The sequence below is a fragment of the Bidens hawaiensis genome, unplaced genomic scaffold, assembly GCF_021521415.1.
Source record: "Bidens hawaiensis isolate Kalapana, Puna unplaced genomic scaffold, B.hawaiensis_p1.1 tig00002338_1, whole genome shotgun sequence".
In the NCBI taxonomy this organism is placed as follows: domain Eukaryota; kingdom Viridiplantae; phylum Streptophyta; class Magnoliopsida; order Asterales; family Asteraceae; genus Bidens; species Bidens hawaiensis.
Window position 1 is genome coordinate 1,239,619 of NW_027491126.1, and position 16,419 is coordinate 1,256,037.

Here is a 16,419-nt window from a genome sequence, read left to right on the forward strand (position 1 = left end):
TTTTTGGAGGGACATTTTACCCCTCAAAAAGCAAAAAGCAAAAAAATAAGCTCAGCCAAACACCTTCTAAATGGTATTTAGGGCGGACGGGGCGGTGCGTGGTGGCCTCCCCGTCACGCGTGATGAGCTAGCCCACACCGCCACCGCTCCCATGGTCACGCGCAAATAGGAAGTTTGCGTGATGGCCATCACGCTTGGTGGGGGTGATTTCCAAGAAGAAATAGCCGTTGAGGGGGGTCAATGTAGCCGTTGGAATTGAAAAAAAAACATTAAAACCAAACACAATAAAAACATTATAAATATATCTTCAAAACATACACAAATCCAACTCAAAATCTTCTATTACACACACCATTTTTAACATATCAAATGGAGGGTTCTAAGAAACGTGGGTCGGGTTCAAAGAAAACCCAAACCCGACCAAAGGTTCGACAAAATCTAGGCGAACCGACGAGATTTCGCTTACAAGACGAACCCGACACAAACCAACCTTCCGAACAACAACCTTATTATCCCCAACCTTTTCAACCGTCCCAAAACCAACAACAACCTTCCCAAAAACAACGTTATTATCAACCGTCCCAAAACCAATCGTATCAAAACCAACCTTTTATACCCCATTTTTCTACCCAAAATTACCCAAATAATGCTTTTCAAAATTTTGGATCTCAACCGTCTCAAATGTTTGGCTCTCAACCGTCCCAAATGTCCATCGATCCCCTAGACAATAACGCTGTTATACATCAATTTGCAAGTGCTTTTCGTCACGATGTGCATACTTTGGATGAAGATGAATCCGAGGATGAGGAGCCGCATCAAAGAGGTGCTCGGCGTTGGTTGGCCGATGAGGAGGTCGCCTTGACCAAGGCTTATTTACATTGCTCCGAATCAAAAAACGCTCAAACCAACAAAAAAAGACGCGTTATGGAAACGTATTAAAGAACATTTCTCGCAACTTCCCAGGCGCAACCGAACGAAACAAGGATCAAATGATTAGCAAGTAGGGAGATTTGAATCGGAAAATGTCAAAATTTAATGTTTGTTACGTCCAAGAGGTAACTATTTTAGTTTATTTATTTTATAATCTAGTACTTTATTTTTACAATTTGTTATAAATATATTTTTTCTAAATGTTTTGTAGTCCCGAACTCCATAAAGCGGAGCGAGCGAGGCGACTATGATAACGAACGCTTTGCGCGAATATGTCTCAGTTTACAAATGTAAGGATTTTCCCCACTGGGATGCGTGGCAGATTGCGAGACGTCACGCGAAGTGGGTACCGATTCCGTTGGTCGATTTGAACGGACTAACGGCTCCAAGGAAGAAAGGATCTTGTTCAAAAAGAACAAAAACTTCCGAGTCCGGGGACTACACGACGTCTACCGGTGGCTTGTCATGCAACATGCCGAACATGAACTTGAACAAAGAACCCGAAGACAATCCCGACGAAGACATACCCACACCCACACGGCCGAATCGCAAGAAAAGTGGGGAACCGTTAAGACTTGGAAATGAAGCGGTGGCCGAAAACTTTGCCGAATACAAGTCGGCTAGGATGGGGAAATAGCCGAGAAGAAGGAGTTTAGGAAAGAGGCTCATATGTTAAAAATGAAACGTGAGGAGACATATATCAACCATTTAAATGAAAACAAAAAAACTTTTCTCCTACAACCGCACGACCATCTTGATGAACCATTTAAATCGCTCCCACTTCAACGAAAACACGAGATATGCGACAAGTGGGGTTGGGAAGGGCCGTAGGTTTTTTTTTGTCGGTTTTTTTAATTTAGTTGTCTTTGTTTAATGTAATCTTGTTTTATTTTTTAGTTAATGTAAAATATTGTTTTCTTTTTATTTAATTTAGTATTTATTAAAAAAAAACCATCACACACCATCACACCACACCACCACCCCTAGTAAAAAACCATCACATGTGATGGATTTGAAGTTGATGATGTGGCACCATTTGATTGGGGGGGTGTGTGATGAGTGATCACACCACATCCACCACCCCTCTCCCTTAGGTGTATAAAGTTATTGTTAAAGTAACACCCTTCACTTTAGTAACTTTACTTGATTAAGGTTCCAATTTCTTACTCTTTATGGAATTCTTTATGGAATGTTCACCCATTATTTTTTCCCTTGTGCTGTTTTCCCCGGAAAAAGTAGAACCTTCTTTGGAAGAAGAACAAGGCTTTGATCCTATGCTTTTTATCTATCCAGTGACAGGGCAGCTGCTTTGTCCAATCTAGTTTTTTAGTCTATCTCTACCCGATGGTAAGCAGATCCAATCTATCCGCCCCTCCCATAAGATTCTTTCTTTCTGGCGGAGCAAAGGTTCGCTGGCCACTGCCCTCCGTTCCAAGCGAAAAGACTCGGCTAGACTAGAATAGAAGACTCAAAAATCCTCGGTATCGGCTTTATTGGTTGGCTAGTCTTCCATCTATCGGAATATCTTCTTACCGAGGCAGAAGCCTCTTTTAACCTTAAGAAGACTTTGCAATCTCATTTAGAAAGTTTGGATTGAATAGCCTGTTTACATTAAAAAATATGACGGCCCGAAATAACGAAGAAATCGTCTTGGTATTGGATCCGCTCTTCTCTTAGCATGGACATGGATTCTATTCTATTCGTCTTCTTTATTCAGCCCCCACCCGAACCCTTCTTAAGACCACCAAGCCCTCCCGAATGAGTTCTACTATAGAAGCTTTCAACGGAGACCCGGGGACAAATCTTTCACTCACTGAGAAGTGAAAACCTGTGACTAGATCGTCCTGAAGACGGATGCGACGGGAAGAAGTGGCATTTGGAAGTGTTGCTGACTTAACATTTAGGTTTCGGCATAACAAAGCTTGCACTGTCTTTTCGCACTTAGGCGCACTGCGTGCCATTGGTAATGATTCTACTACGGTGCCACAAATTCGCAAGCTGATCCTAAGTAATCGTTGTTGTTCATTGGATTCCGGAGGAACTACTTCGTTAGGATTGAGGAATTGCTGTGATTCTTCCTGAATAGCCTGGATTCTCCCGTCGAGAGTAACTTTGAAAGTCTTACCTAAACTCTTCCGACTGAATATGATAAAGCCTATAAAACAACGAGCTACTATCATTTCTTCATTATAGATTGAGATCTTCTTCGAACTTGATGCACAAATAGATAGAATAGCAGCAAATAGCATCTTTCTAGCCTGCATATTCGTGGAACTCAATCTCATTTAGAAAGCCTTCTCTATCTTTCAGCAACTGAACGGGAAGTGGTTTAGGAAAGGACTTTAGAATCGGATGCGCTCGCCCAGCGAGAAAGGCCCTGACCCTGCCAACCAAGTAAAAAGAAAAAAGAAAGAAGAGAACGAAAAGAGAACTTCGTATTTTGGTAACTCTCTAGGAGTCATGTTTAACCTTGAATGCTATTAATAGATTCTACAGCAATAGTCCCTCGGACTCGGAAAGTAATAACGAAAATGGCTAACCCAATAGCAGATTCCGCAGCTGCCACCGTTGGAACCAATGAAGCAAATGATTGACCCATCATATCATCCGAAGAAACGGAAAATACCAAAAAGTTCGAATTCACAGCTAATAACATTGATTCAATTGGCATTGACATAATAGGAATATTTCGTCTATTAAGGAGGATTCCCCGAATACCTGAAATAGAGATGATCATAGAAAATGTGAAATATTTGACAGGATCCGTTTCGGGAACGTAGAATGTAAGAGAAATTCAAATGTTAGAACTCCAGAACCTACATTAGAAAACATAGTTGATTAAATCGAGGATATTTACAATCTCCTCCCATAACCAACTAAGAGTTCCTTTGCCTTGTAAGTCATAAACCTGACTAGGGTACTGAAATATTATCCATTTACTGCCCGAACAAGGTCCGGGATGGACCATTCGGTAGGTAATTGCCTTTCTTTTGATTCTAGTAAGTGAAATATTTGTGATGCTTTCCAAGATTTCATCAAAAGGTGGAGCGCTTTGGGTATCAGATTCTGTACTTTCAATAGCTGTTCCCGAATTTAGGGAGACCCCTACGTTCAGATCGGTGCTTCAGGAGATCATAAACAATTTTTCACTAGGGGTTGGTTGCCCCTCAAAAATGATATTTGGATTCGGTGGGTTCATAAGGACTTCAGTTGTTGACTTCTTTTACTTACTACTTTATTTTTAGTAATAGTAAGCAGGACTTGAGAAGTCTTGTTTTACGCCAGACTTCTTTGGCGGTGTATATGGTTGGTTGTTGACCAACGGAAAGAAAGGGATTGTGTCAACTTTGTTCCTTCATCTTTCTATTTTTCTTCTCTTTTTCTTTTTTATATTGTGTAAGGCAAAGCGCATTCCTTTAAGAATGTATCTGGTTCCATTTTTCTTTCGTTAGTTAACAGGGACAAGTGTTTATAGCTATGCGGAAGACCCCGCATCATCATCTCTTCTCAGAGCTACTTTTTTGCTCAATGAGAAAAAAGCTTTAGAGGCCCTCCCGCCCCACTCGAGATCCTCTAACAAGCCATAGAGCCTTGTCAAGGACGACTCCCCTGTAGTGCTATTGGGGGAGTCGAGAGCGCGAGCCCCCTGCCGCATCCAATCCCCGGTCGGATCAAGACCCTCCATTTGCCGAATGATCTGAACCTTGACCTCGAAGAGGTCTTCCGCTTGCATACGGGCGAAGTCGATTTCTTCGGCACTCGGACGGGGGTTAGACGACAAAAGCCGCCTTTGGATGGATGAGACAGAGTCGCCCCCGATCAGCTCATCCGGCTCGTATGGAAAGCGACCGGGGCTAGCTGGCCCCTCCGTCGAATTCGACACGGTATTGTGGACGGGCCCTGCATCAGCAGAAGCGGTTGAGGCGCCCTCCGTTGATGTTTCGGGAAATGGCTCCATCAACACTCCTATCGAGAATGAATCTTCCGTCCAGGAGTTCGAGTGTGATGGTCCCCCTGAACCTGAATTGGAAGGGATTATTTCCCCACCCGACGGATTCATCATATTGGCTCCGTCCCCCGCAGTGACGAGTGCTCGAAAAGCACAGCCAATCACTGAGGCCAGAGCCTAGGAGCACCCCCCCTTTTTTCAAACAGCTAGATAGGCCCTTCGCCGCTATGAAGCCTGCCACTTTTGACATAATAGAAATGAAAAAGGAGATTCCCCCTAGTACATGACAGAGAAGAGAGAACAGCATCATCAGAGCGACGAATAAAAGAACCGGCAAGAATGCGCGAGAGCAAGTCATTCTCACCTTAGATTCAACCTTATGCAAGAGTTTTCCCATAGTAAACATTTTTTTTGCTTTATGATTTTTTATTTTATTTATGATTTTTCCCAGTATCGATAGAATGAGCACTGTGAACTATCTGCTTTAAAAAAGAGAATTGTAAAAAAAAAATCAGAGCAATCTATCTAGTGTAGAACATATTTGTAGTATTGTGGACCACGATTTCTAGCGCTTTTCAAAAAAATTTGCTTGCCTTGAGTGGACTAGGTCAGACAGTACGCTCACTAGATCCAACTATTACACACACGGAACACTAACCCTTTCTCGACATCCATTAGATCAACAAAACCAAACCATTGCCTGACGTGAACTAAAGCTTTCTCATTTGACTGTTTTATCCGGCTCCGTAGAAAGCTTTCTTTACTCAAGCAAAGACGAAGCAAAACCTTTCTTTTCTTATGATTAGAGGGAAGGATCACTCCAAAAAGCAAGCTTTCTTTATATACGATAAATAAATTTGAAGTTCTTTCCTCGGTCTTCATTCAGTGAAAGGTAGTTCGCTGGGCCTGTATTTTGCTCCCAGAGGTGCTGGTTCGACTCCAGCTCGCGACAAGACCAAAGGTCATAGAATATCTAGGCGCCTCCGTTTTCTCCTTAGATGGATGACAGTCCCATTTTTACACATTATAATTGAATTGTTAATATGGGTGTAGCTTTTCAAGGCCAGAAGTCTTCTCTTTTTCACGTTTTTTTTGTCACGTTTTTATTCAAATTCGCCATTGATTGTAAATATAAATTTATTTATGTTAGAAATTTTAGATTAACGTTATATACATATAAAATGTGTGGTTGTTTATAGATTTGGGTTTATTTTAGTGCAATAAAATACTAAAATCCTTCAAGCAACCCACGTCCCAGCTCCATTTTATTCCTAGATCTAGAGATGGAGGAAATAACTCGATTTCAATTAGATTAAAGTAATTATAAAAACAAAAAACCTTTAACTAAAATCGTCATAAATATAATTGACCAATTAACTGTGTTATAAAATTCTGACTTTTGTTTAAGATATGTACTTTTATAAATTTGTAATGAATATTATATATATACATAAGCCAAATTTAAAATATCATATAGACGTTTTTATAGAAAATATCTTATATACTTATTTTATAAAAAACTATTTCATCATTATCTTTGTAAAACTTAAAAAATTCACCCAATTACTAACCTTAAAATTTCAACCAATTTCTAAATCTTAAAAATATTATACGTGCATGCCATCAGGGACGAAAAACTTAGGGCATGTTTGGTATGAGGTCATGGAATGAAATCATGAATGAGAGAATATAATAAGCAAAATAATGAAATAAACAAACGAATGAAATGAATCAATACTATTTCATTGTTTTATTTGGTTACCACATAGCAATGAAATGAACCATCAATTTATTATTATTTTTTTATTAGATGGTAAACTATTCAATAATAATATTTTATTATCAATTAATAAAATGGTAATAAGATAATGCGATATAGTAATAAAATTATAATAACAATTAGAATTTAATAATAGTTATATTATAATAAAATAACAATGATGATGATAAAATGACAATAATAACAGTAGGAGTAATAATAATAACATTGATTAATGACAACCAAACATGTTTTATTTCATTCATTTGGAATGATCTATTTCATTCCGTCTATCATTATTTTATACCAAACACTACTTTAATGACTATTTATTTATTTAATGATAGCATTTTTTATCCAATATTTTATAGGTTTATTTGAACAAGTATTTGGATCGCTTACAAAATAATGACTCACACAATTATCTTCATTCCACTCACAAGAAAAAACTTACCAACATGTGAGACTAAAAGTACTTAAAGATGAATCAAATTTCCTTTGATGAATGAATTATGTACTAAAAACAAAATTTAGTGCTATCAGTTAATATCAAAATTCTTTCTTAAATGAAAATTTGAATGTCCATTAATGATGTGTAAGATATAAATCAAACAATACTTTATTGTAGAAGAGATGAATCAAACAATTGTTTAATTAAACATTTTAAAATATCAACCTTTGAATCTTTCATTAAAACCAACAAAACCTACATAAATAAATGTATTTTTTAAAATTTCAACCGGTCCAAAACTAATCACAACTCAATTATACCAAAGCAAACCCAAAAATCTCATATGTTAATCATTATTTACTAAAAAAGAATATTTTAATCAATTGGTTAATTCTTTTATTTGGAACAACTAATTGGCTAATTCTACATGGAGTAGTTGCAACTTACAATCGTGGTCAACTTCTAGTATACAAATTGCAACATAACAGGCTGTCATTTGACACAAATACCCCTACACATCGAAGCATATATAGTAAGCTGACCATCACCATCAGGGGTATTTCAGGAATTTTGTCCAGTCGTCATTACTATTTATTTTTCTAATTTCTTTACCTCTTCTCCGGCAGACAACAGACGTCTTCCACCTCTTCATCTTTGTACTTTCTGTATTTAATTTCTTCATTTAATTGGTAAGTAAAGTTGATCTGTTCATTCTTTTTAATTAATGTGTTGGTGGGTACTCATTAAATTTGAAAGAAAATAAAAATTTAAATATTTTATGGGTTATTTCATGTGGGTTTTGAATGAGATGAAAAGGGTTTTGGTGAATTTTAATATTGCTGTGTGTTTGATTAAGTTAATGATGATGATTGGTTGTGTTGGTTTTAAAGGTAATACCTTTTTGAGCTGGTAATCATTCCCATTATGCTGTGTTGTTTTCTTTAGGACTAGTGGTTACTAATTATTATTCAAATTTGGTTGTTTTGACATTTTTTTTGTTTAAATGTATGAAGTTTGACCCTGTTCATTTGGTTTTGTTTATCTAAGGCTGTAAACGAGCTGAGCCGAGCTCGGACTGAGCTCGTTTACGGCCCTAATGTAAATCTGACAAAACACAATGAATCAGGTCAAGGCTCATACAATTGAAACAAAAAGTCTAAATAAGCATATTTGACTTTTTTATTCAGTTGTATGAACTTTGACCTGATTTATTTTGTTTTGTTAGATTTAGCTACAAACTGAGCCGAGCCAGGGTAGGCCCTGGCTTGGTTTGATTACAGCATTAGCTAAATCAAACAAAACAAATGAGTTAGATCAAAGTTCATACAACTGATACAAAAAGTCAAATCTGCTTACTTTGACCTTTTGTTTCAGTTGTATGAACTTTGATTTCATTATTATTTTAGATTTAGCTAAAGATGTAACACAATCCGAGTCAGGGCCAGCTTGTTTACAAACCGAGTCAAGCTGGTTTCGACTTATTTATCTTAACAAGCTGAAATTCAGGCCTTAATTTAAACGAGCCAATGAGTCAGCTAATGAGCAAGCCACGAGCTGAGCTTATAGCTCGCGATCTGTTAGTTTACAAACCAAGCCGGCTAAGCGAGCCACAAGCTTTTAGATTGACTTCTTGATTCCACATAGTTTTTGAACAACGCTAAATTTTTATTCATGGTCTCATGGAATTGACTCGAAACAGTTTTAGATTGATTCCACATATATTTGTTGAAGTGAACCCTCAATCTAACCATGCTCTTCATGTTTGACTTTAACCAGGTCAAACTCTCTTGATTACTAGGTAAATGAGAATTACTTGAAAAGTCAACCAAAAAAATTGACCGTGTTCTCGCTTCAAAAGTGGAATTGCTCATGGTCGCTAATAGCAACCATCGCTTTAACCATAGCATTAGTTTCGGTAATCCAACTATTGGTGTTCCCCGCAGTCCCTTCTTTCGAGTACTTGGGATACAAGCAAGTCAAAGACTCATGCATCCCGGCAACTGAACCTCAAAACACCAATGGGTTGCAAAAACAACCTCAATCTTTAAAATCCCGGTTTCCAGCTGACTTGCATAAGGCGGTTGTATACCGTGGTGCACCGTGGAAAGCTGAGATTGGTCGATGGTTATCTGGTTGTGATTCAGCTGCCAGTCCAGTAAACGTGGTTGAGGTGATAATTAAAGTGCATATTAGAGTATTATTGTGTTGTGTTTGAAATTTGAAATGTGTTGTGTTGATCTTGTTTTGTGTCCTTGTTAGGAAATTAATGGCAAGAAATGTAAAGACGGGTGTAGTGGTCAAGGTGTTTGTAATCATGAGTTTGGTCAATGCCGTTGCTTTCATGGATTCAACGGTTAGTATTGTTTCAATGCTTTATCACATAGGCATAGGCTATTCCCACGCCACATAGGTTAGTCAAACACCAGGTGCTCCTATACGAGTCGTATAGGGACTATACGAGCCGTATAGGCCATAACTATGTCTTAATGTGTCGGAGCGTGTCTCAATCTATACTAGTATAGACTCTATACGGCTCGTATAGACTGAAAAAGCTGTCATAAAGTACATTTGTCAGTTATGCAGGGGTTATACGACTCGCATGGCTCCTATACGAGCCGTATACACTTGTTAACACACCATAGGATGGTGTTTGAATATAACATGTCTACAACAATTATGCAGAGTTTTTTTGAACATGCGTTTAAAAATGTATGTATTGTGTAACAGTTTGTGAATTTATAAAACAGGAGATGGATGCTCTGAGAGACAAGAATTAAGTTGCAACTACCCTGCAACTGAGGAGCTACCATACGGTCGATGGGTCGTGTCCATTTGCTCTGCACACTGTGACACGACACGGGCCATGTGTTTTTGTGGTGAAGGAACCAAATGCCCAAATCGTCCTGTTGCTGAGTCATGCGGGTTTCAAATGCTGTAAGCGTATGAATTATAAGTTTCTTTAAGCATGCCAAACCAGGTGGGTTGGGAAACGGTTTAGAATGGGTTTGGGTCAACACAGGTTCTGGGAAAAATGAGTTCGGGTCAAAACTGCTGAGAGTAACATATTGGTACGGCGTCGCAATGCTTGACTAGGCTCGAGCTCAGCTCATTTTGACTTATGAGAGCTCAAGGTCGGCTCGTTTTGAGCTCTTTTTCTAAAGCTCGAGCTTGGCTCCTAAGCTAAAATTGGTTAAAAGTAACGTGAAGAACAGTGTCTTGGCCCTAAAATGTTATACAAACACAACTAAGCTAAAACTAGTTAAAAGTAATGTGAAGAACAATGTGTTGACACTAAAAAGTTACACAAACTATACTAAGTTGTATTGGGCCAAAAAATTTAAATGTATACATTAACAAATGTAAACAATCATAAACTGATGAAGATAATCGAATTAAAATGAACCAACACTTGCAAACATGAATGAACGAACGAGATCTGTGTTCATGTCCATTCGTTTAACTAAATTAACGAACTTTTTTGTTCATATTCGTTTGTTTCTTGATCTATAAAACCAACGCTCTTAACCAGTTTACCTACCGAACCGGGTGGACCGAAAGTGGCCAACTGGTCAAAAGCCGATCACGAAAACATTTTCTCAACAAACGCAAATGTGCCCGGGTGGTGTAATGTGGACCCGGTTGAAGCTTATGATTCAAAGGTGAATTTTAAAGAAGAGTGTGACTTCAAATATGATGGTCTTTTCGGGAGGTTTTGTGAGACACCCGTGCTATCGACGTGCATTAACCAATGCTCGGGTCACGGTCATTGTCGCGGTGGGTTCTGTCAGGTATATTCATTATTTGGTTTCAAACTGATTAATCCGAAAACCGAAACCGTTTGAAACCGAATCCAGTTATATATTTGGTTTTCAGCTTTCATCTCAGGAGTCTAAATTCAGTTTAAACCAAACAAACCAGAATAAATCGAATATAAGATAATGGTAAAAAAGTAATACTAAATAAAGTGAAACACCTATTCGCAAGTGTGTGAATTTCTGACAGGACACAAACTGGATTTAGTATAAACGCGTTCAGGTTAGTGTGGGTCGAATCCGCGAACCCATTTGGATAAACGGGTCAACCCGGTAGGTTCGCGGGTGACGCGTTCAATTCAGTTCAGTCCTGCTTTCAGTTTCACCCTAAAAAGTTTCAAAACTGAACCAATGAATATCCGTAAAAAGAACTGTGTGTTTTAATAATTAAATAAAATATACATTCATATTTTTGAATGTATGGTGAATGCAGTGTGACAATGGCTGGTATGGAGTGGATTGTAGCATTCCATCGGTTTATTCATCAATTAAAGATTGGCCACTTTGGCTAAGTCCCGCCAAAATTAGTATTCCCGATGGTGGACCGGTTGTTGGGTAAATGGACGGGTTAAAAACCGTGGTGGAAAAGAAAAGACCGTTAATTTATGTTTATGATTTACCATCTGAGTTTAATAGCTTGCTACTCGAGGTTAGAATGTTTATATATGAATCATATGTAGTTTAAAAAAATGTTTATATTAAATTGTTACTGTGATTTTTTTATTTTGTTTTATAATTTATGGGTTGTAATTCGTTTGGTTGCAGGGTCGTCATTTTAAGTTCGAGTGCATTAATAGGATTTGTGACCAGGATAATGCTACTGTATGGACGGAACAACTATACGGTTCTCAGGTATTATAATCCTATGATAGTGATCTTTATAGGTGACATGGGTTGGTTTTGGGCTCTAACCGAACCAAAAACGAAAATATGTGTCTTGGGTTTTTGAAAACCGTCCAGTTTTGGTTTTGGGGTTTCTGAAAACTGTTCTATTTCTGTTTTTGGGATTTCAAAAGCCGTTGGATTTTAGTTTTTGGGTTTTTAAGATCGTTCGGTTTCAGTTTTTGTGGGTTTGAAAAACGTTCAGTTTTGGCTTTTTTGATTTTTTGTTTTTGGGTTTTTGAAAACCGTCCAATTTTGGTTTTTCAGTTTAATGGGTTCAGTTCTGTTTCGGTTTTTACAATGGGTTCGGTTCGATTTTTACAATGTATACTGTTCAGTTTCGGATTTTTCAGTTTTACCATTTGGACTTGACAATTTTGGGCAGAAAGAAGTAGGCCAAAATAATGAATTTGGGTCTAAATTGTTTTGTTAATTAGTAACTAATTGATTATTACACGTTTGGATTTTAATTTTTTGGGCTACACCATTTAATAATGTCTTGCAAATTACTTAAATTCGGTTCTTTGGTTATGGTTCGGTTATTTCAGTTAGTTTTTTATTTTTTTATTTATTTAGTCTTTGGCTGCTAGCAAAACCGAAATTGAACCAAAACATCGGTTTTAAGAAAACATATAACCAAATTCTTGATTTTTTATTGGTTTCAGTTACGACGGTTTTTCCACTTACGATTTGGAACTCAGTTTCGTGCGCACCCGTAGCAGATGGGTGGCTCAGTGACGAGTCAAAATGGATTTGCGTATAAAAGATAGAATTTATGTGTGGGTCAAGATGGGTTGGGTTGACCCACCAACACTTTTATGCCCATCTTTTTTACATTATGTATATAATTAATGTTTTAAATGTGATTACAAAATGTCAAAAACTATATCTTTTAAATAACAAGATAACACACTTAAAGACAATGCAAGTATTTTAATACACGCACATCAGACAGATTTTGACACGGTACATTAATCTAAATATCTATATTTGACCCGTTACCATCAAGTTGAATTGTAACTAAAACAAACTTAAGCCATTTTATGTTTGATAGTTTGTTTTTTTCCGTTTATAGATAGCATTGTATGAAAGCATGTTAGCAAGCCCACATCGGACACTAAACGGAGAAGAAGCAGATTATTATTTTGTCCCGGTTCTTGATTCATGCATCATAACTCGTGCAGACGATGCACCTCATTTGAGCATGGAGGTATAACAGCCGTCAGAGAACTTAAAGTTCTTTTATTTTTTATTAGTATTTATGTTCCTGTTTTAACGGTTTTTCAGAAACATAGAGGCTTGAGAAGCTCTTTCACTCTTGAGTTTTACAAGAGAGCACATGACCACATTGTTCAGCAATACCCGTACTGGAACCGTTCATCGGGAAGAGATCACATTTGGGTATGACTCTACAAAAGTCGATTATATATATAAATGAAATTATTCATACAATTAACGATCTTTTTATACGTTAAGGCAGTCATTCTCGTGGGATGAAGGCGCATGTTATGCCCCGAAAGAGATATGGAGCAGCATGATGTTGGTCCATTGGGGAAACACAAACTCAAAACACAACCATTCAACAACCGCTTATTGGGCCGACAATTGGGATGATATTTCTTCGGATGATCGGGGGAATCATTCCTGTTTTGACCCGCAAAAAGATCTTGTGATTCCTGCATGGAAACGGCCCGATGTCACCTCTCTAAGTCAAAAGCTTTGGGCTAGGTATGTTTCCAACAAAATTTACTTAAAACGAGTCGATTTGTGTTATGCTTTAATGAAAACGGGTTAAATGTATAAATTCAGCTAAAAGTAAAATAGGTTGAAAGCCTCCCAAAGTGGTACTAAAATGTTTTCAACTTCATAATGTTAATTTATTCAAAGCAATTAGATATTATTCTAGTTATATTTAGTTGGGCAAAATGTGTTGGCGGGTCAACACTAGGGGTGTAAACGAACCAAGCCGAGCCCATGCTTGCCTATATATTAATTAATGTGTATACATTTTCTGTACTTATTTTACTTCGATGCACAGGCCTCGAGAGGACCGGAAGACATTATTTTACTTCAATGGTAATTTGGGCCCTGCTTATGAAAACGGACGGCCTGAATCTACGTAAGTGTGCACGTTTATTTACGTATTGATTTTTTTTTTCAAATTGATTTCATTTATTTTTCTATTGTAATTGATTGTATATCATGTCATCATGCAGATACAGCATGGGCATAAGGCAAAAACTAGCAGATGAATTTGGATCGTCCCCAAACATAGAGGGGAAGCTTGGAAGACAACATGTTGAAGATGTGATTGTGATCGCGAGGCATACTGAAAGTTACCATGATGACCTGGCAAGCTCCGTGTTCTGTGGAGTTATGCCCGGAGATGGATGGAGTGGTAGGATGGAAGATAGTATTTTGCAAGGTTGCATTCCTGTTGTTATCCAGGTTAATTCTAGCTCAAACTTTGTATTTAATGTTGAGGGTTTAGGGTTCAGTAGAGATGCACAAGTTAGGTCTAAGGGGGAAAACGAGCTGAGCTCGAGCTCAAGCTCGACTCATTTAACTTAACAGGGTTTGAGCTCGAGCTCAAGCTCAAGCTCGACTCGTTTAACTTAACAGGGTTTGAGCTCGAGCTCGGGTCTTTTCGTGCTCTACATCCAAAGTTGAGTGCTGCTCGTGAGTAAATTTTAAGGCTTGAGCTGGGCTCGTTTATTATTATTAGTTATTCAAGTATTTTATTTTACGTGTGTTTATATTGTTTTTACATATATTTAAAATTATGATTTTATATATATGACATAATATAGATTATTAATTTTTTTATTTTTATCATAATAACATATAACAAGATTTATTGCATAGTCAATATTATTATAAAAAATAAGAGTTATTATATTTATAAAAATGACGTGTTGGTTTAGGCTCACAAGCCTAATCAAGCTCGGTATATAAAGCTCAGCTTGTTTACCAAACGGCAAACGAGGTTTGATTTAGGTTCGAGCTTGATCTCGTTTAAGATGGGCTAGATTCGATCTTTTAGCGAGCTCAATCCAAATAGCTCACTAGCCTTACAAAAACATTTAAATTCAAGATAGTTATATTCTTTTAACTATTTTAGATAAGGATAAAATATCACATTTCCATAAAGAAGTACCTCAATCATTGAAAACAAGTTTAACTATAATCAGTATTCGGAAACTTACATCGATATTACATTTTTCAGGACGGTATCTTTTTGCCATGGGAGAACATATTCAACTATGAGAGTTTTGCTGTTCGGTTACGTGAAGATGAAATACCGAACCTCGTAAAGATCCTTCGGGTAATTTCTCTATACCAAGTATTAACCAGTGTTGACTTAGTTAGCTTTTCTGTTACATAACTAACTAACAAAGCTAGCTTTAGTTGTTTCTTGTGTAACTAGATTATTATATATAGATGTGCACAGTGTACCATTTGTAACTAACTTTCATAATGAAAGAAATATTGCTCTCTCTTTCTAAGCATACAACTGATCTTGTAGGGCTTTAATGAGACGGAAGTAGAATTCATGTTGGCGAATGTGAAGAGCATTTGGCAAAGATTCTTGTACCGGGATTCTATTTTACTCGAAGCCAAACAACAGAAATCGGCGTTTGGGTTCGTGAATGATTGGGCTGAACAGTTGTCCGAGTTAAGTGAGGACGATGTTTTCTCAACAATTATACAGGTATGCACACTTTCGTGTTTCGTATCGTAGATATTTAAATAAAATGCCCAAGTTTTAGAAAGTAGTAAACACAAAATTAATAAGGTTTTCGGTTATTATGTATGTTACGGGCGTGGATTGGGCTGTTGGGTCGTTTGGGGCCCAAACCGAAACAGAAACCTAGAATTTAGTTTTTGGGTTTTCGAAAACCGTTCAGTTTTTGGGGTTTTTTCACAATGGGTTGGGTTCGGTTTTGGCTTTATAGGTTTTGAAACTTGGGCTGAAAAATATGGCCCAAAATACTGAACTTGGGCCTAAACATTTTTGTTAATTAATGGTTAATTGATTATTACACTTTTGGGCCTAAATTATATTGTTGTCACCATTTATTAATTTTTTAGACATTACTTAAGATTCAAAAAAAGGAATTCTAATCCATAAATTCAATAACAAAGTTGGTTTTTACGGGTTCGGTTTTTTTAGTAAATGCAAAACCGAAAAGTTGGATTTTGAGAAAACGTAAAATCAAAGCATCTGTTTTGTGTTCTGTTGTGTTATTTCAGATTCATACACAATCCAACAATATCTATTAAATATGTCCATATTCAGGCTTGCCTGTTTAACTAGTTTATGCAAACATGTCAATCGCTTACGACCCTTTAACACGTTTATGACTTGATTTCAATTTACAACCCATTTATAATCCTCAACCAGTTTGAATTGTTTAAAGAAAAATGGTTAAACGGGTCGTGTTCGGGTCACACGAGTTTTAGTGTGCCTGGGTTAGAGTTGATATTTTGACACACAATGTTTGAATCTGCGATTCATCCCGTCAACCTGACACAATTGACACCCTATGTGAGCAACTCAAATTCTGATTAATGTATATTTCTTGGCAGACATTGCACTACAAGTTATATAACGACCCTTGGAGAATACAAAACA

At 37.3% G+C, this 16,419-nt stretch overlaps 1 pseudogene across 1 annotated transcript; it reads left to right on the plus strand.

The window, feature by feature from the left end:
* The first annotated feature begins 4,724 nt into the window (after window positions 1–4,724).
* Window positions 4,725–15,867, plus strand: LOC143618674 (uncharacterized; annotated as a pseudogene). Its single transcript, XR_013151064.1, has 14 exons — window positions 4,725–5,048; window positions 8,888–9,259; window positions 9,349–9,442; window positions 9,837–10,023; window positions 10,619–10,877; window positions 11,335–11,550; window positions 11,667–11,753; window positions 12,859–12,993; window positions 13,071–13,184; window positions 13,264–13,511; window positions 13,822–13,902; window positions 14,000–14,231; window positions 15,010–15,108; window positions 15,310–15,867. The product of XR_013151064.1 is annotated as an uncharacterized LOC143618674 (transcript).
* Window positions 15,868–16,419: the final 552 nt, after the last annotated feature.